Here is a 19,727-nt window from a genome sequence, read left to right as displayed (position 1 = left end):
AGCTATGCATGCCTTCAGTCTGACTTGGACCCGTTTGCTAATCAAGCAGCTGGTTTGCTTCTGCAGGCCTGGACGGTCAACAAGACCCTGCGAATAAGATGGGTGGGCCAAAGCCCATCTGTTTCCCGGGGGAGGGGCAATGTCACAGCCTACGCACAGTGAATCGAAGTGCCTCTCACAAACGTGCAGTTAAAAACACTTCCTATTTTCTCTCACGTCAGTTGACAGCAGGTAACTACATGAAGGGGTAGAATTCTCCAAGTTTAACCCTCTTTAAGCTACCCCAAGCATGGTTTCTTAAACTTTTCTCATGACCTCTTTTTCACCTGAGAAGTTTTTTGTAGGACACATATAAAATAAATATACAAATAAAGCATGTACTGATAAAACCATAAAAAATATTTTAAAACAATTATTTGGAAATTGAGTGTTATCACAGCATTTGGAAGTCTAAGGTAAGAGGTTCAAATTTCTTGGGTACCTATATTATTTTACCATTTATTAAAGAATAAAGCAAATTTGTATAGAAATGAGCTAGAAGTACTCATTTTTACATAAAGAGTTAAGTCTCAGCAAATATTTTCTGCTGCAAGACACAGCATCTTCAACGTTTTCAGAGTTGATCAAGTCTTTGTTTTTATAATTATCATCAGAGAACACTGCTTCAAATAAACACATGGCATAAAACAGCAGATATATGTTTAGGACCATTTCAGAAATTGTTAGGAATTCTTTTACATTTTTAAGTTATTTTTAGGGGGGCTAGAGAGATGGCTCAGGTGTTAAGAGGACTTGCTGTAATTCCACAAGACTTGAGTTTGGTTCCCAACACCCATGTCAGGCAATTGACAAGTGCCTGTCACTCCTGTTCCAGGGAATCCCACACCTTGTTCTGGACTCCTGTGGCACACACACACACACACACACACACTGGCACATGTTCACACAGACACACGCAGATACAGATGCACGAGTTAGTTTTTAAAACAAAGCTTTGAAAAAAAATACCTTAAATTTTATTTAGTGTGCGCCTATGTGTGTGTGTGTGTGTGTGTGTGTGTGTGTGTGTGTGTGTGTGTGTGTGTGTATGTGGTGTGTGAGGTGTGTATGTGAGTGCAAGCACATGTGTCAGAGCATGTCTGTGGAGGTCAGAGGACAGCCTCGGAGAGTTGGTCCTTTCCTTCTGCCCCAGGGGATCTGAGGGTTGGATTTAGGTCATGAGGCTTACACAGGTGCTTTCATGAACAGGCATATCACCAGGGCAGTTAGAAATTCTGTCCTGAAACCAAACTAAAATGCATTTACTGATTCTTTTATCCAGTTTTTTGGAGACAGGGTCCCTAGACTAGGTAGCCCCGACTGGGCTTAAACTCACAAAGATCCTCCTGCTTCCGCCTACCAAGTGCTAAAAGTAAAGTCATGTGCCACCACACCAGGCTTTACATAGTGATTTTTTTTTTCTTTTAATGAAACTTGAGTTAGTAACTCAAACAGCAATTTTTAAAATCAAACACTGTATATAATCCAAACTTATACTAATTTAATGCTGAGGAGTGACAGGAAAATACTAAGTGGCTTTGTTTTCTATAATTAAACCACCGTAACAGCGGGAAAACGAGAACACCGCAGTCCGTAACACACAAGCACCTGGAATCTGAGCTGGGTTGTTTGGGGCGGTTCTTGTCGGCTGTATGTCAGGGCACAAGGCTCACACCACCAAGGCTGTGATGAAACTGCACAGTGTACAAAGTGCTGCCAGAACATCTTGGACTTAGGATGTATTTGATTTTGAATTAGTTTTTGGCTCTTGGGATTCAGTAACCTTTTACTGTTTCCAGATTGTGTGTGTGTGTGTGTGTGTGTGTGTGTGTGTGTGTGTGTGTGTGTGTGTGTGTGTGCCCCTCTCCCACATTCAGTTACATAACCCCACATGGGGCCATGACCCATACATAGTTTAAGAAGCTAAGTTGGGCGGTGGTGGCACATGTCTTTAATCCCAGCACTCTGGAGGTAGAAGCAGGCAGATCTCTGTGAGTTCAAGGCTACCCTGGTCTACAGAGTGGTCTACAGGACAGCCAAGGTTGTTACACAGAGAAACTCTGTCACAAAAAAACCAAAAAAAAAAAAAAAAAAAAAAAAAGCAGCAGCAGCAGCAGGAACTAAATTCTAGAGAGCCTTAGGGCAGTGGGCCTCCCCTCCATCCCCACCCCCAGTTCATCCTTTTGCAGGCTGTTGTGAGATGCACGGCCTACAGCCTTCCAACATCTATAGGACCTGTTTTTCTGTTTATAAATTCTAACACAGCCTTAGGAGCCCCTAAGGAACTACAGCCTGCAAGGAGGCCAGAGGCCCTTTGTTCAGCAAAACATCTTGTGCTCAGTTCCTTTTTCTCACCCCTCCCTCCCTTCCTCCCTCTCTCCCTTCCTCTCTTTGGTAATGCTCAAGTATTCTACAACTGAGCTACATCCCAAGATTTTGATTCCTTTTCCTATATAAATTCTTTAAATGTATTTTTAGACTGAAAAAAAATAATTCTAAACTCTTCAAGGGTCAAGGTTAAGTCAATTCTTTTTCAGTTAATTTACAGAGACCCACCAACCTCTGCCTCCCAAGTGATGAAATTTAAGGGAAAAAAATGGATTTGTTCAACTTTTTGGAGAATAAATGTATTGATTTAGTGACAGCATGCAAAGCACCCTGGGATTTAAAAAGTAAGGCCTTAGTTTGGCTGTAGCATTAATTTGTTTGTGTGAAAAATTTATTTTTACTATTTTGAATTATGTGTAGGCGTGTCTATAATGCATGTGAGCGTAGGTAACTCAGAGACCTCAGATGTCTGGAGATGGAGTTACAGATGGTTATGTGCCTCTTGATGTGGGTGTCGAGTTGTGGGTCCTTTGGAAGAGCAGCAAGTACTCTTAACTGCTGAGCCATCTCTGCAGCCCTGTTGGGTTTTTGAGACAGGGTCTCGTATATCTTTGCCTGGCCTAGAACTTGAAGGCTGGCCTGAACTCCTGATCTTCCTGCCTCCACCTCCCCAGTATTGATTTTGTATCTATGTTGCTACTAATTAGGTCTGGAATAACCAATTTGTCCATGACAGCACATCGATTCAACCATAGACTGCATAAAACTTTCCTAAATCACAATTCTGTGATAAGCCCCGCCCAAGCAAGGGTGGTATTGGTACTGCAATAGTTATCAAAGTAGCTAATATGTAATTTAATTACAGATACTGTGGTAGTTCAGGAGCCCACAACTGCAAAAGCCCAATTCAGGGACAACAACATGCCAGGGAACAATGTCAATTTCTCAAACCTCTACAGTTTTTCTTTTTCCTGTGCTGAGCAAGCCAGGAAGACAGTAGGCAAGTCAGACCTCAGGCCTCATCCATCTAGGCAACCCTAGGCGCTACATGTTTTGGCTTCCCGAGATGCTTCACGTCTCTAAGTAGACCAGTCCACTAAGAAGGTCCCAGCATGGAGCAGCTTCTCAGCAGGGATGCAGCCAACACTGTAATTTCATCTCTGTTTTAAGATAAGGTAACTGATAGAGAAGGGTAACAAGATCACCCAAGGCGTCACACCACAAGTGAGTCAGGAACAAAACCAGGATTTGTAGCAAGTGGCACCCAACACCCAGAGGGGAGTGCCAGGTGTGCCTTCTGTGATTGGCAACCCAGCCACTGCCTGGACAGGGCCTCGCTCTTCTCATATTCTGAATGCCAGTGCTAATGGAGCATGTCATTTTCCATGAATTTCTTCTCTGGAGACTGAAGGATTTGAATTCAAAATTAAACACACAAATCCCACAAGGCAAGGCTTCACTGAAGGCCTTCTCTTAAAGGTAGAAAGGACAGCAGAACCAGTTGCCTCTCCCATGAGGTTTTTGTCTTGGGGAAATAGATGAAACCTTATGTTCCTATCAGCCCTAAACAGTAAGGAGGATTACAAACAAGCAAACAAAAAACCATTTTAGGGTAATTCAACTATTTCTTCTTTTTCAATAGTGCAGACAATTTATGGTCTAAAATTTACCTTGTAGAATAACTGCATGCTGATAAAAATAGTATTCTGCAGAAACGGTTTCCTACAACCTAGATTTTGAGTCTATGCTTTATTTATAGTATCCTAAGCACACATACGTATTGAGAAAGTCTGTTTATGTAGATGTCTTAGTCACTATTCTATTTCTGTGAAGAGACACCATTGTGGGAGCCCATTTTCAGGTTCCTTGTTTCTTTACCTAGCAGGTCTGCATAGAGAGGATGATTGGACCACGGGCCTGAGTGCAGGTGTCTGAAATGGTCTGCACTTGGCTGTGTGTGTGGGGGGGGTGTCTTTTGATCCACCCCTTGGCTTTTCTATAAATAACCTGGGGCAGAGACAGTCAGGGCCCATTGGAATAGGTTCCAGGCCCTCTCCAGGCTATCCTGTATTTTCTGTGTATCTCCACAATCTAAATCCTTCTATCTAATATTTCCTGTTGCTCGAACTCAAGAAAACTCTGGGGAACTGTGGGGTTGGTGGGTAAACACCCCGCACACCATGACCATGGTCACTCTTATAAGAGAAAACATTTAATTGGGGGCTTGCTTACAGTTTCAGAGGTTTAGTCTATTATCATCATGATGCTTGGAGCATCATTTAGCATTTAGCAGCTAAGAGCTAAATCCAAATCTGCAGACCAAGAAAGAGTAAGCCTAGGCCTAGTGTGGGCTTCCAAAACCTCAAAGCATACCCCCAGTGACACACTTCCTCCAACAAGGCCAACTCTGAATCCTTCTAACCCTTTCAAATAGTACTGGTGACTAAGTGCGGCGCGCTCCTCGGCCAGCGAGGAAGAACGACCGCCACGCGAGGATTCTTCTCAGATCACACTTTATTGGAGCGCCTCTTGGTTAAGGGAGAGCGGGAGGTGAGGGGTGGCGAGGACTAAACTGCCGCTGCTTATAAAGGGAATCAGGTAAACGTGCCATACTGTGATTGGGTCCCGCCAGAATGCTAGCACGGGGAGCCACGGGATAGGCTGAGGACATAAGGCCAATTACCATACTCGTGCATCATAGCCAAATATGGAGTTGTTTACAGCTAGGCTACCAGGAAGCCAGCGCCATCTTAGAATGGCGGCTCCCTACATCTCCCCCCTCTTTATTAATTAAGCCGCAGAAGAGAGTATAGGTTTGATTTCTGCAACGCAAGTATTTCATCCAATCAGGTCCCCACCTCATGATGTGTTGACCGATCGAGGATGAGTTAACTGTGCATAATTGCCTGCATACCTTCCCGAGTGCAATGGACCAACCAGTCCCTGGGGTGCAAAGGCTATGCATGTAACAATTGTCCGCATACCTTCCCGTGTGCAATGGACTAACCAGTCCCAGGGGTGCAAAGGCTATGCGTGTAACAATGGTCCACATACCTTCCCAAGTGCAATGGACTAACCAGTCCTGGGGGTGCAAAGGCTATGTGGATATTAGGTATCTGGGGGGAGGCGCCACACTCCAAAGCGGATAATGCTTGAGTGATAATGACCTTGTCCTTTTTTGTATGTGCTCGCAAACGGCAGACCAACCACAGACAAAACACGCATCCTCCAAGGCAGCATGCCAAAAATATAACCTATACCCACCCATTCTAAACAGGGAAAAGGTAGAAGCAATCCAGGAGGACAGTCCCTCTGCCAGGCTGATAACCACTTGTGTGGAGTTGATGGTCACCACCGCCACTCTCAGTTTCTCCAAGGTCTCTTCAAATTCTCCGGACCAATTTCCTATAAGATAACTAGACAATCGTTTAGACAAATTCGCTGCTCGGGAACCATTTTGGAATTGCACACTAGTGACACAAACTAGGCATCCTCCACTCACGGCCCAATTGGACCAGCTGCCCAAGGATGTCAACTTGTTCTTGTACCAAGTCAATGCACTGGTTAAGCACCATAAGGCCACCTTTCAACTGTCATTTAGGGAAGTAGAGGTATGAAGGATGGTTTGGAGTCATTAACTCCTTCCACCTGAAGAGGCTGAAATGGCCAAGCTTGCATTTCTGGAGACAGGGACCAGCTGCAGCAGTTTGAACCTCCACTGCAAAGGTGATGCCTAGCACCTGGCCCCCAGCCAGCACAAGGATTCCCCATAACATCTCTGAGAATGATTAGAATAACAAGTAATGTGTGATATCTGTTGTTTGTTTGCGGATCTTCAAAGACTGGAAACGCGGACGCTAGCCGCGCCCAGGTGTCTCTCCTGATAAAATGACAACCTCCACCTGTTTGCGGATACGAAGGTGTTGCCGGGGGTGGATGTGGTCCCGAAGGCCCCATTGGTTCCACATTCACCCCAGCAGAAACATTATAAGGAGGAGGCCGCTGCCGCCCATGTCTCTCTTTTTTATATTCATCGGCAGCTTCCTCTAAATTTTCCTCCTCATCTGAATCTAATTCATTATCAGATAAATCAACTTTTGCAAATCTTTCTAGTACTAGATACAAAGGATCCCCTTTCTTTTCTGAATTTTCTTCCTTTTCTTCATTCTTTTCTTTCTTCTTTTTAGGCCTACTTAAGTTCTCCCCTTTAAAGTCTGATTCTGATAGACTATCCTGATGCTTAATTAATGCCTTGCGTCCCTTTCTAATGATTTCCACATTGCGTCCTTCCTTGAGACATGCATGTACAAAACAGCAAAGAAGAACAATTGTCATAAGAATGAACACAAGAGCAAGCACAAACGGATTAATCCCAGCAATCAGCATACCTGGAGAACTTACCGACGTCATCGCCATTCCTGGCGAACTTACCGACGTCACCGTTCCTGGAGAACTTTCCGACGTCACCGCTCCGTGTGCTGAGTTCTGAATCCTCTTCGACCCCTCACCTGGTGTCCGAAGTTTCCGTCCCGTCCCGGGTTTCGGCACCAGTTGCTGTCCGAAGTGTCCTTCCCGGGTTTCCTTTCCCGGGTTTCAGCACCAGTTGCGGCGCACTCCTCGGCCAGCGAGGAAGAATGACCACCATTGAGGATCCTTCTCAGAACACACTTTATTGGAGCGCCTCTTGATTAAGGGAGAGCGGGAGGTGAGGGGCGGCGAGGACTAAACTGCCGCTGCTTATAAAGGGAATCAGGTAAACGTGCCATACTGTGATTGGGTCCCGCCAGAATGCTAGCACGGGGAGCCACGGGATAGGCTGAGGACATAAGGCCAATTACCATACTCGTGCATCATAGCCAAATATGGAGTTGTTTACAGCTAGGCTACCAGGAAGCCAGCGCCATCTTAGAATGGCGGCTCCCTACAACTAAGCATTCAACTATATGAACCTATGGGGGCCATTCTTATTCAAACCACCACAATAGACATCCTGTCAGCCAGTTTTTTGTTGCCTTGTCCTGAGGCAGAATTTTAAGTCACTAAGGTAATGACACAGGTCCTCTAGTCATGGTGGCATATGTCTGCAATTCTTTACTCATTTGGCAGCACACACACACACACACACACACCACTCTCTCTCACACTGACTGATGAATCTGTGTGTGATACCCTGAGATGATCTTAACACTGCTACAACCTGAGAGTCACAGCATCCTCATTCCCATCACACTGGGGTCTCAGATGACTGAATTGTAGTCACCTCTCACCCTCTGGGACTCCTCTCATCTTTCGAGTGAGCTACTTGGAGTGAAGTACCTTCTGGCTTAATTACATCCCGACGTCAGTGGTATCCCTCAGGGACAATGAGAAATAAGCCAGCTAAGAGAAGCAACGGGGGTGGGGTGGAGTGGGATGGGTGGGGGGTTTAGAGATGTGTAATTTGCAGCAGACTTACCAGCCATGCAATCCAGAGCAACTGAGTTGACTACTCAATATTCTACTTTGAATTCCCCTGGAAACAGATTCTGAGTAGACATAAGTACAAGCAATTCCCCTGGCAGATGATCCAAAAAATATTATTAGGGGAGTTGGGAGAAATAAGACCATTAAGAGAAGGCAGATAAAAGAGAAGATATTTTCCAAGCAGGACACACTGTAGACAACTGTAGCTTAATTCCATTGGGAATTCTGGAAAACTGTATATTGTGGGCACTTAAGAGTGTTCCCAGCCACAGGCCAAGGGAGTTGGGTCTATAGGTCATTGAAAAGAGAGGCTTGGGGTTGGGGATTTAGCTCAGTGGTAGAGCGTTTGCCTAGCAAGTGCAAGGCCCTGGGTTCGGTCCTCAGCTCCGGGGGAAGGAGAAAAAAAAAGAGAGAGGCTTGGGGGCACAAGGGGGCATTAATTCTTTTCTACTTCTGGCTTCAGAATAGGCTCTGGCAGCCAGAGAAAATCTTCAAAGGACTGTACAACTGGGAGTTGGAAATCTGGCCATGGATCCCCAAAATAGTTAAAGTGTGAGGACACCACAGAAAGCACCTGGTCAGCCTGCTGCTTCTCTGTCATCAGTAAAACTCCTGTGCCCGGGACTGGAGAGATGGCTCAGAGGTTAAGAGCACTGGCTGCTCTTTCAGAGGTCCTGAGTTCAATTCCCAGCACCCTCACAACCATCTACAATGAGATCTGATACACTCTGGCAGGCAAAACAAAAACATTACATAATAAATAAATAAATAAATAAATAAATAAATAAATAAATAAATAAATAAATAAATAAATATTTAAAAAAAAAACAAAACTTCTGTGCCCACCCAGGAGCCAGTCAGCTGTGGCTGTTATCATTACAGTCACAGCAGAGCAGGGACATCGGGAGAAGGCCCCCACAGATGACTGTGCCCCCCTCCTTACAAGGACCAAGCCAATTGGCAGATGTCATTAATGTAAGGATTTGAGAGAGAAGATTATTCTGGGTTGTCCGAGTGCCCTCAAAGTCATTGTAAGGGTCCTCAGACAGATATGCCAGAATGTCAGATTCAGAACAAAAGATGGGATAGCAGAGACAGGTCATAGTGATGGGATGGGGGTGGAGGCGAGGTCGGGGAGTGAGAACAACATGAACTAAGGGATGCAAATGACGTCAGATACTTCAGAGCTCTCCCCTAGAGCTTCCAGAAGGAACATAGTCCTGAAGACAGACTTTAAACCTCTGAACTCCAGAACTGTCAAGACAATAGTTCAGTTGTTTGGGACCGCCAAGCCTATGGCCAATTGTCACTGGAATCACAGGAAACTGACTGGAGGGCACACTAGGAAAAGGAGCCGCTAACACAACACTATTCCTGTAAGTCAGCACTAAGCCCTCCCCGGGACCTTGCTCCATCAGCTCTTATTCCAGCTGCTGCTGGATGTGCTACATGCCCTTACTTCATTTTTTCCAGATGTATAAAAGGATGACCTTTCATACTTCTGTCTTGTAGTTAATAATAAAATTTTAAAATGAGTTTTCCCACTACAGCCTTTCTATGCAGTCCGGGGCATTTACCCACCAACCCTACAGTTCCCCAGAGTTTTCTTGAGTGAGAGCAGCAGGAAATATTAGATAGAAGGATTTAGATTGTGGAGATAAACAGATAGAAAATACAGGATAGCCTCGAGAGGGCCTGGAACCTTTTCCAACAGGCCCTGACTGTCTCTGCCCCAGGGTATTTTTAGAAAAGCCAAGGGGTGGAGCAAAAGACCTCCCCTCCCAGCACAGCCAAGTGCAGACCATCTCAGACACCTGCACTCAGGCCATGGTCCTAATCATCCTCTCTATGTGGACCTGCTGGGTAAAGCCACAAGGAACCTGAAAACGGGCTCCCACAATGCAGACAGCCTTCTGGAAAGTCGTGTATGATGGTCAAAGCTTCCACTCCTGCCAACGAAAGACTAAAGGCTGGTGCAGTTCATTTGAAGCAGAGTGCATAAGAATTAGCCTTGAACCCTCCAAGTCTGGCTGTTCTGTTTTCTTGTTTCTGTCCTCTCTGCTCCAGTTCAGTCAAGTCATTTAAGGCTCTTCGGGATTTCCACTGTAGAGGTTGCCACTGAAATGTTACATCCGTGTATGCCAGGGATGACACTTGCAGAGAGAGTGAAAGAAACACCAGTGGCGTGACCTGCTGTAATCTTCTCCAGCTCTGCAGGGAGAGCAGGACTGGGGTTTGCATGGAGTTCTCTCCACAGCTGTGTATCAGCGGAGAGCAGCTCCCGACTCCAGGCCAGGGACAGCATTAGAGCGAACATAAACACCCTGAGTACAAGCAGTCTTTGTGTTCTGGGGGAGATTCTTGAAAACTGGACCAAGACTCTCAATTAACTTGCAGGCCAGTGTGGTATTCTTGTCTCTCTCTCTCTCTCTCTCTCTCTCTCTCTCTCTCTCTCTCTCTCTCTCTCTCTCTCTCTCTCTCTCTTTGTGTGTGTGTGTGTGTGTGTGTGTGTGTGTGTGTGTGTGTGTGTGTGTGTGTGTGTCCATCCCTTCTTCCCTCCCTCTCTTTTTTTTTTTTTAACAGAGTCTTTCTGAATCATACTACATGTAAGGGGAAAAGACAATTGCCTTATCACTTTATTCAAGAAAGATAGTATAACAACATTATTAAAAAAAAAAAAAGGCTAGGACTTAGCCAGTCATGATCATGCATGCTTTCACTTCTTTTTTACTCACAGTACTCAGGAGCCAGAGGCAGATGCCTGGTGCTTCTTGATGGCCATTTCTGCCTGTCCTTGCTGTCAGAGAGGGACAGGTGTACAAACTAAACAGATGCCTGTTCTTTCTTTTCCTTCCTGAAGGGTTTTGCTGTCTTCTCTTGTTGCTGTTTTGTAGTTCTGGGGGTCAAACTAAAACTTTTTAATGTTAGTACTAAATATTAATATTCAGGTTTGAGCGGACTAGAGAGACATCTCAGAAGTTACAAGCACTGACTGCTCTTTCAAAAACCTAGGTTTGATTCCCAGAACGCACACAGTAAGTAGCTCACAACCTTCTGTGACTCAAGTTCCAGGATATCTAATCTCCTCTTCTGACCTCCTCAGGCACTGGGCACACACGTGGTCTACAGATATATGCAGACAAAACACTCATATACATAGAACAATACAAAACTTCCAGGTTCTGAGGATCAAATCGGAACACACGATTGAGCATGACTTGAAGACTGTAAAATATTCTCTGATGGATAATCTATCGAAATACAAATTTGGTTTTCTCTTCCATATGCTGTTTTGTTTTCTGTATGCTGCCATTCTACAGTAGCGGCAAGGCAAAAACAGCTCCTATAGCCTGGGAGGGTAAAGGTCTTTAAAGGTGGACGTAGGAACTGAGCCTCTCTGGGAGACCAGCATAGACCTCCATGCTGTGATGGAGAAAGGTTACAATGGATGCTACCTTGCTTCAACCCCATCTTAGGACCAGACACTCATCTCCAGCTGCCAGGAGGTTCAAACTTTAAGACTTTGTTAAGCAAGAGGCATTTGCCCTTCCTGAAGTGGCCACATCTAAGGTCTTGTTACCTCAGTTCAGGACAGCTCTATGGGGCTTCCCTGATTTCCTGATGGTATTGGGGGCTGTATCATGAGGGCATCACAGCCCAGCTTCCCCAAATGCCCAATTCCCCTCCAAGCCCTTGTCCTCAAACACACTCCTCAGCTTTCCATGGGCATTTCTTCGTCTCAGGGAAGCTTCATCAACACCTGGAAAGGGGCCTCCCAGGATGCTGAGCGGTCTGGATCTCATTCCCAGCTCTCAGCCCTAGTACAGGAGAAGACTTCATAAGAGAAGCAGCATGTGTTGCATTAGAAGAAGAGCTCTGTGCTGGCTAGTCTTATGACAAACTAGAGATATCTGAAAGGAGAGAACCTCAGTTGATAAGATGCCTCCATAAGATCTAGCTGTAAGGCATTTTTTAATTGGTGATTAATGGGGGTAGGGAGTAGCCCATTGTGGGTGGTTCCACTTTCTGGCCACCCCTGGGATGGTGGTCCTGGGTTCTATAAGAAAGCAGGCTGAGCAAGCCATGGGGAGCAAGACAGTAAGCAGCATCCCTTCATGGCCTCTGAATCAGCTCCTGCCTTTGGATTCCTGCCCTGTTTGAGTTCCTGCCCTGACTTCCTTCACTGATGGACATGGATAGGGAAGTGCAAGCAGACTAAACTCTTTCCTCCTCAACACTGCTTTTTGGTCATGGTGTTTTATTACAACAATAGAAACCCTAATTAAGACAAGCTCTGTACCACCCCAGAGAGATACGAAAATTCTTCCCAAACTGCACCATTGCTTCTGCCTCTCTTTAGAACACAGACAAAATGACATTCCCATTAGCCAATAAAAAATGTGTAACCTCTCCCCCAAAGTCAACAGGCTGGATCTAAGGCAGGGCCCCAGTGTCTTTCTCTGGGTGTTTGCCTGCTGGCCTCTAGGGCTTACGTGTTTTTAGAGTCCACTGGCCTCATGTTTCCCTTGGCACCTACGTAAATTCCCAGGGTTATTTCCGGAACTCAAGTAAACAAACAGAACCTCAGCCTGAACTGAGAGAAAGATAACCTCAGACAACCTTTCCTCCCCGTAGGTACATAGACCTTTAGCATGTGGCTCAGGAGGGCTCTTCTCAAGACATTTATATTCTTTAAACACATCTTAGTGAGCCAAGAAGTAGGTATAGGAGCAATCTTCCATGAAATTATGTCAGCAGACATGATTAAAAGGAGGTACATTTTGTGGCAGGGGCATCAACCAACCCAAAAGACCCTAGCAGGTTAGCAGAGATGTACACAAACGAGCAAGCTATGGTCAGTGCAGTAGGATTTCATCTCCCTCTAAAGCAACCCCAGGAGAAGGTTATGGATGCGGGTAGTTTGTTTGGTAGGTAATTCTAGGAAGTTGAAATAAGCAGGGAGGATGAAGCAGAAAGGAGAAAATGTAAGGTCAGGTGCATTCGTAGACCAGTTACCAGTGAGGGCAACTGAGACTCAGTACTTCAGGGGCCGCATAGGAAACATGGGGACCATCAGAAGCTCCGCTAGAGGACTGAGACTCAGTACTGCTGGGGCCGCATAGGAAACCGTGGGGACCATCAGAAGCTCCGCTAGAGGCCGGAGGCTGCCATGCCTAACCACAGGTCCCATTCTCCATCAAATGAGCACTGTTCCTGGGCGTGTTAACTCCTGCGTACTTTCACACTGTGCCTGACTCTGGCTTGGTGGCTTTATACTGTCTTAGAGAAAGCAGAGGTGTTTCCATGTTGGCCTGATAACGGAGGCTGGCAAAGTTTGTGGCAAAGTCTATCCAAGGCACCCTGAAGCAGGTGGGTGATACAGTGCGCCAAAACGCCCCCACCAACATCTGCTACAGGTGTCTAATAAGAACGTAAGTGGAAGCTGGGTGTGGTGCACACTTGTAATCCTAGCACTCAGGAAGCAGAAGTGGGAGGGTTGAGAGTGCAAGCCCGTCTGGTCGATGTGGCACGTCCCAGGCTAACCAGGCTGTCTGGTAGTACTTTGTCTCAAAACACCCAAACAAAACAAAAAAATGTGAAGTGCACCAAGATGGCTGCACTAAGGTCACCGTGGAGGGCATCGGCCTTCCATGCACCAACTTCCCTTTGGCAAGCTCTGCTTTCCTCTTTCACTGCCATCGACGAGAGCCCCTCAGAGATATCCGTGTCACAACCCCTGGACTCTGGTAGGACATTAGATTTCATGGCAGAGGGGAATTAGGTTGCTAATCAGCTGTCTTGGAGATGGGGGATTATCCTAGATTATCCATCTTGCCTAAAGAAATCACGAGGTGTAGTCAGATTTTTCCTTTGGGCTGCCAGCTCACAAATAACACAGAGACTTGTTATTAATTATGAAAACTCGGCCTTAGTTTAGGCTTTTCTCCAACTAGCTCTTATAACTTAATAAACCCATGTTTTTAATCTATGTTCTGCCACGTGGCTTGTAGCTTTCATCCATACTGCCTGTCTTGTTTTCCTGCAGTCTCTTCCAAGTCCATGCATGTCTTGCTTTCCTGCAGTCTCTTCCAAGTCCATGCATGTCTTGCTTTCCTGCAGTCTCTTCCAAGTCCATGCATGTCTTGCTTTCCTGCAGTCTCTTCCAAGTCCCGCTGGTTACTCCATCTTCCTTCTTCTCCGGGTTCTCTCTCTGCCCAGAAGTCCTGCCTATACCTCCTGCCTAGCTATTGGCCATTCGGCTCTTTATTACACCGATCACAGCAATACATCTTCACACAGTGTACAAATATCCCACAACAATGAAGGGCTTAGAGGTGGAAATGGAGACCGAGGTGATGCACTAGAAAACACAGTCCTAGGGCTCTGCTAACTAAGGGAGACTGGGGATGCAGCCTGACACTTCCCCTGTTCCCACAGGAAAAGGAAAAGATTCTATGAATAAGGAAGCAGCCTATGCCTCATGAATTTGGCCATGAAGCCCTTCCTTTTGTGAGAATTGCAATTTTATATCCATGCCAGCGGATTCTCTTTGGACCCAATCATTTCTTTAAAATAGACCTGCTCAGATTCTGCTTCCCCTAAAGAGCCCACCATGAGCAGATCCCCTGGAACTCTTAGACCTAGACCATTGTGTGAGGGTGGCAACAGCCCATCCAGAGCCCCAGGGGCGACTTGGCTGTGGTATTGTACCTGTAATCCCCAAAGTAGAGATATGGGCGTGGAGTCAGGAGTTCAAGACCAGTCTTAGCTATATAGTGAGTTTGAGGCCAGTGTGCTACATGAGACTCTGTCACAAACAAACAAAAAAACCCAACAGGGGCCAGCAAGGTGGCTCGAGGGTAAAGGCATTTGCTGCCAAGGCTGACCACCTGAGTTCAATCTCCAGAACCACCGTGTCTCTCTCTCTCTCTCTTTCTTACACACACATACACACACACACACACACACACACACACACACACACACACACACACACAAATTTTCTAAAGGGTGAGAGAGGGGGAGACTGCTCACTCAAGGGACTTTTTCCATCCATAAATATTCCCTCACAGACAACAAATCTTTCCCCAAGGAAGCCCTGACTTGTGCATATTGAGGCCCAGAACAAGTGTGAACCATAGCTGTTAACAGGGTAGACAGTGTGGAAGGACTGGGGACCACTGGTGTAGTGCACCCCAGCATACAAGTCTGGTCATGTGACCGACCCCTCTCCTCAGAGCCCATGTGGTTGGGATTTATTATTAGATAAACAGGTGTATACAGCTGGTGGGGTCATGAGCTCCAGAATTAGCCACATCAGCAAAGCCAGGAGAATATTAGGTTGTATTCGTCATTGTTTTTCTTGCCCAATGAAGTTTCTGGATACTTTCTTAGAAATTGTGTTTTTAAAACATAAGCCAAAACACCAAGGAGTACAAGGGAAACATTTATATTGAAATTCACTTAAATATGTTCAATATGGCTATAAATATGCTTTTTATTGATGCATTAAGTATAAAATCTAGAGGAGCTGGAGAGATGGCGCAGATGTTAAGGACACTGGCTGCTCTTGCAGAGGACCTGGGTTCAATTCCCAGCACCCACAACTCCAGTTCCAGGGAATCGGATCCCCTTTCTGACTTCTGAGGACACCAAGCATAGATGTGTTACACAGACATACATGCAGGCAAAACACCCACACATAAAACAAAATCAATAATCTAATTTTAAAATACCATGACTTTGAATTAGCGATGAATATAAGTTGTAATACATCTGGGACTGTCTAGATGGCTGAGCTGGTAAAGAAAGGTAATTGCCTAATGACCCGAGTTCAATCCCTGGAACCCAAAGGAGAGAACGGACTCCTGAAAATTTCTCTCTGACCTCCATTTGTGTGTTCTGGCATGTACATGTATGTACACACACACACACACACACACACACACACAATTTTTAAAAAGATGTCTAACTTGGAAGTATCCCTGAGTACTGTTTGCTTGTTTACTTTTTCACTAGTGACAAAGCCACAGTTTTTTTGCTACTATCACTGTGGCTTCTGACATTCATCACTGAAGGAAAAGTCCCCTTTGTCAGAAGGTGAAGAGAGGAATGATTCTTTTCCCATCCAAGCTTCTGGACCACCTGACCTCTACCCACAGAACTCTTGACATCCACCGACCTTCAGGGTCAGAAGTCCTGGATTACCATTCCACACTTCCTAAAAGTAAGCCTGAATTAACTTTAAAAATTCAAATTAAACTTGGAAAACATTTATGCTGATGACTAGACATAGAAAGCCTTGTTCATGCTAAGCGTGTTTTCTGCTGCTGACAATATACCCCTACCCCAAGTCCACATTATAAAATACATTATATATATGTGTGTATATATATACATATATGTGTATATATACATTATATATGTATATATATATATGACCTGCTCCCCACCTTTCTAGGCCCTCACCACCACTTCCCCTGACTCTGCCTGTGACTGTCATTGGCTAATCACTGAATACCCACAGAAGACATAAACCCGCCAGTTATATTTCGTTCTGTTTACTGAGGTCTGACAGGGTGCCAGCCCTCATTTAAAACCATTATCTAATCTAATTCAAGGAGGCTGCAACTATCTACCATTTGAATCATAGATAGTACCATAAAAGATAATATTGAGAGCAATAAAGTAACTTACCCCAAGGCACCCAGTGAGGAGGTGGTGGGGTAAGTCAGTCTGACTCCAGATGAATCCCCTGAGTCTCCCTCAACAGACCTTTGCATGTTTCAGTGCTTCTACGAGCGTGCCTGTTTCCACCTGAAGCACCTTTATTACCCCTTACTGTAAGTGCTGTGATGTCCCACTCATCTCCTCCGGCCTCATCAGTTCAGTCCACACCTGCAACACTTCCAACAGATAGTACCTGCTACTCCCCCACCCCACCCTGAGAGCTCTCCTAAACTGTTGGTGTCTGCTCTGCAAACACACACACACAGCAGGCTGGAGTGTTGGGAGAGAGCTTTCACGGATGATGCTGGCGGTTGATGTATAAATCCCCCATGCCCATGTCTCCTGGGTAAGGCGGCATTGAGGCACAGCCTGCCCTGTTTCCTAGCATCCCCAAGAAGGATTGCCCTCCAGGTGCCTGCAACGACTTGCGTCGTATCACTCTCCCATCTTCTACTGAAGTTTCCTGGAATCATCATGCCAACTACTTGCACCGTGCTACCTCAGGGTTTGCTTCTGGAGGGCTCTGACCTGCCTTCTCTGGGAGACTAGAGCTGGGATTCCTTTCGCTCGGAGATATCAGCTCTTCCTTTCTCTGCTTGGGGCACACCCCTTGAAGGAAGGCTGCTCAAAATGCCTTTCAGTGGCTAGTTTACACATCAGGGTGTAGGCTTGCAGTTATTGCTATAATAAATAACTTCAAATATCCTGGCTGAAAGTGGCCCCCACCTTCTAATTCCCAATTCCACGGGTCAGAGTTCACAAGTACAAGGTGCCGTAGCTGGGTTGTCTGCCTTGGTTCTGCAAAGTGCCATCAGGGCTTGGTCACTTCCGGGAGCCCTGGAGATGCATTCCATGCTTCTGAGATTGGAGGCCAAATTCCAGTCTTCCGTTCCTGTTTCCTTGCTAGTTCTGAACCAAGGGCCCATCTTGGCTGTCGGAGGCTTCCTGAAGACCTCTTAACACTTTCCACATGGCCTCTGAAAAGCAGGTCACATCTTTGTCACAGCTTCAGACCTCTGATTTTGGCTTCTATCCGTGGAGAAAACTCTCTGCTTATAAGGGATCATATGATCTAATCGCAACAATCCAGGTAATACAGGTTCTAATAAAAGCCTTTGGTGCCTGGTGAGGTAGGTCATGTCTAGAATACTAACACTCGAGAGGTGGAGCCAGGTGGATGAAAACTTGAAGGTCCTAGCCGCCAGGGGACATTGACAAAAAACCAAGGGCTGGAAATGCAGCTCTGCCGTCGAGCATGGGCCTAGCATCCTCAAGGCTCTGTTTGCTCTCCAGCCCTGCTAAAACGAACTTTCTTCTGCAGGGTCTCTTTCATCCTGTAACATATTTATAGACCAAGGGTGGGATGGGGATAGACATTTTGGGGTTGTTCTGGTTTCTACACTCATCCTCCTCATGTATCAATTACCCATTTCTTATAAAGAAACCACTGAAAGTCCCATGGGCTAATCCAGCAATCATTTTGTGTCCCTTATGATTCTATGGTCAAGGCTTGGCTCAGCTGAGTGGTCTTTTCACTGTCCTTGCCTGGGTTTGCTCATGCAGCTGCATTTACTGACAACCCAACCCTCTCACCTGGGCCCTGGCCTCTCCTGGTCATTCCCTTCTTTCTTTTCATTTAAAAAAAAAGATTTTATTTTTAATTTCATGTATAGATGTGTGAGTAGGTACATGTCGGTGCAGATGTCTGTGGAGACTAAAAGAGTGTTGGATCTCCCATGAGCTGCCTAATGTGGATACTGGGAATTGAACTTGGGTCCTCTAGACATGCAGACAGTATTCTTAACTGCTGAGCCATCTCTTCAGCCCCATATTCTTAGTTTAAACCAGTGGTTCTCAATCTTCTAATGCTGTAACCCTTTTTAATACAGTTCCTCATACTGTGGTGACCCTGAACCATAAAATTATTTAGTTCTACTTCATAACTATAATGTTGCTACTGTTATGAATCGTAATGTAAATATCTGATATTTGACCCTTGTGGATGAGTCATTCGATCCCGAAGAGATTATGTTTGAGAGCCACAGGTTTAAGTCCAATGTCTTTGCATGGTATCATGAGAGAGACGGTGGAAGTAGCAGGATTCAGAAACATCACAGTGTCATGCACTTCATTGTTGTCAAAGCATGTGTCAAAGCTTGTCTGAACTGGCCACGCCAATGGACTCATCTCAAGGGCAGAGCCTGAATTTCTGGTTATTTTAGTATCTTTCCCTTCTTGAACTTGCATATGGTAGGTAGGTAATTATATTTAGAAATATCCTATAAACTGTAACTGTTTTGTGATTTGTTTGTTGTACTATTGTGTTGTGTTGTATTGTACTATTGTACTGTATTATTGTATTATTGTCTGTTTGAGCCTCCAGCAATCTCTCTGGATAGCTGTGTGAAAAATGGAAATATTGACGCCCAGGAAACCTTGGCCCGAGGCCCCAGGTGTAGTAGATAAATGCTTCAGGCCATCAAAATCTGATGGGATTCTGAGGTCTGTCTCATTCTGCTTCTGGAAGTGTCCCTGATGCCCAGTACTAGAATCCCAAGTGAAAGTTTCTCTCTCTTGTCTCCCACCCCACATCCTCACTTCTTTGTCCTTGCATCAACTCATAGGGTGAAGGCTTGCAGTAAAGTCATTATCTTAAAGATGGGACCTTCACGGACTTGTCATTCTCCCTGTGATTCGTATGATCCCTACAGCTGCCATAAGGGATTTCTACTTAGCCTCAAACTTCCTGTGTGGATTCTGCCTTTGCACAACTTTTCATGCTATTATTAAAAACATCACTAGGCTCCAGTCTGCTTCACTTGCCAGGACACATCCCAGATGGTCCTCCTGGTCTGAAACCAGCCTTTCTAATTAACTGTATCCTGTGCCAGTCTTTTGAGAAAAACAGTTCAACCATCTAAATAAACTTCATGCTGAGGCAAGAGATTTTCATTTCCTAATTCTAAGATATCCAATCCCCACCCCCCCACACACACACCAGTTGTTCTATACTTGAAAGCAAATGGAAGCTGGTTTCCAACTTGTGCTTAGGTCTGGGGGCCTACTAAAGTCAGATGCCCTATTACATTCCCCACTGGTCTTAGTGAAAAAGTCAAATCATGGACTCACCCTGTTCTAAAGAAGTGTAGTTAGAGCCAGGTGGTGGC

The 19,727-nt window shown here is 45.4% G+C and overlaps 1 long non-coding RNA gene across 2 annotated transcripts in view; it reads left to right on the top strand.

The window, feature by feature from the left end:
• LOC143272996 (uncharacterized) overlaps positions 1-19,727 on the top strand; it is a 45,266-nt gene that overhangs the window by 3,883 nt on the left and 21,656 nt on the right. For both annotated transcript variants that reach the window (XR_013050776.1, XR_013050775.1), the window contains exon 2: positions 15,850-16,057. This is a non-coding gene — a long non-coding RNA (uncharacterized LOC143272996). The remainder of the gene's footprint in view (positions 1-15,849; positions 16,058-19,727) is intronic.

The sequence above is a fragment of the Peromyscus maniculatus genome, chromosome 4 (assembly GCF_049852395.1).
Source record: "Peromyscus maniculatus bairdii isolate BWxNUB_F1_BW_parent chromosome 4, HU_Pman_BW_mat_3.1, whole genome shotgun sequence".
Classification (NCBI taxonomy): Eukaryota; Metazoa; Chordata; class Mammalia; order Rodentia; family Cricetidae; genus Peromyscus; species Peromyscus maniculatus.
This window is presented reverse-complemented; position numbering and strand designations above follow the sequence as displayed.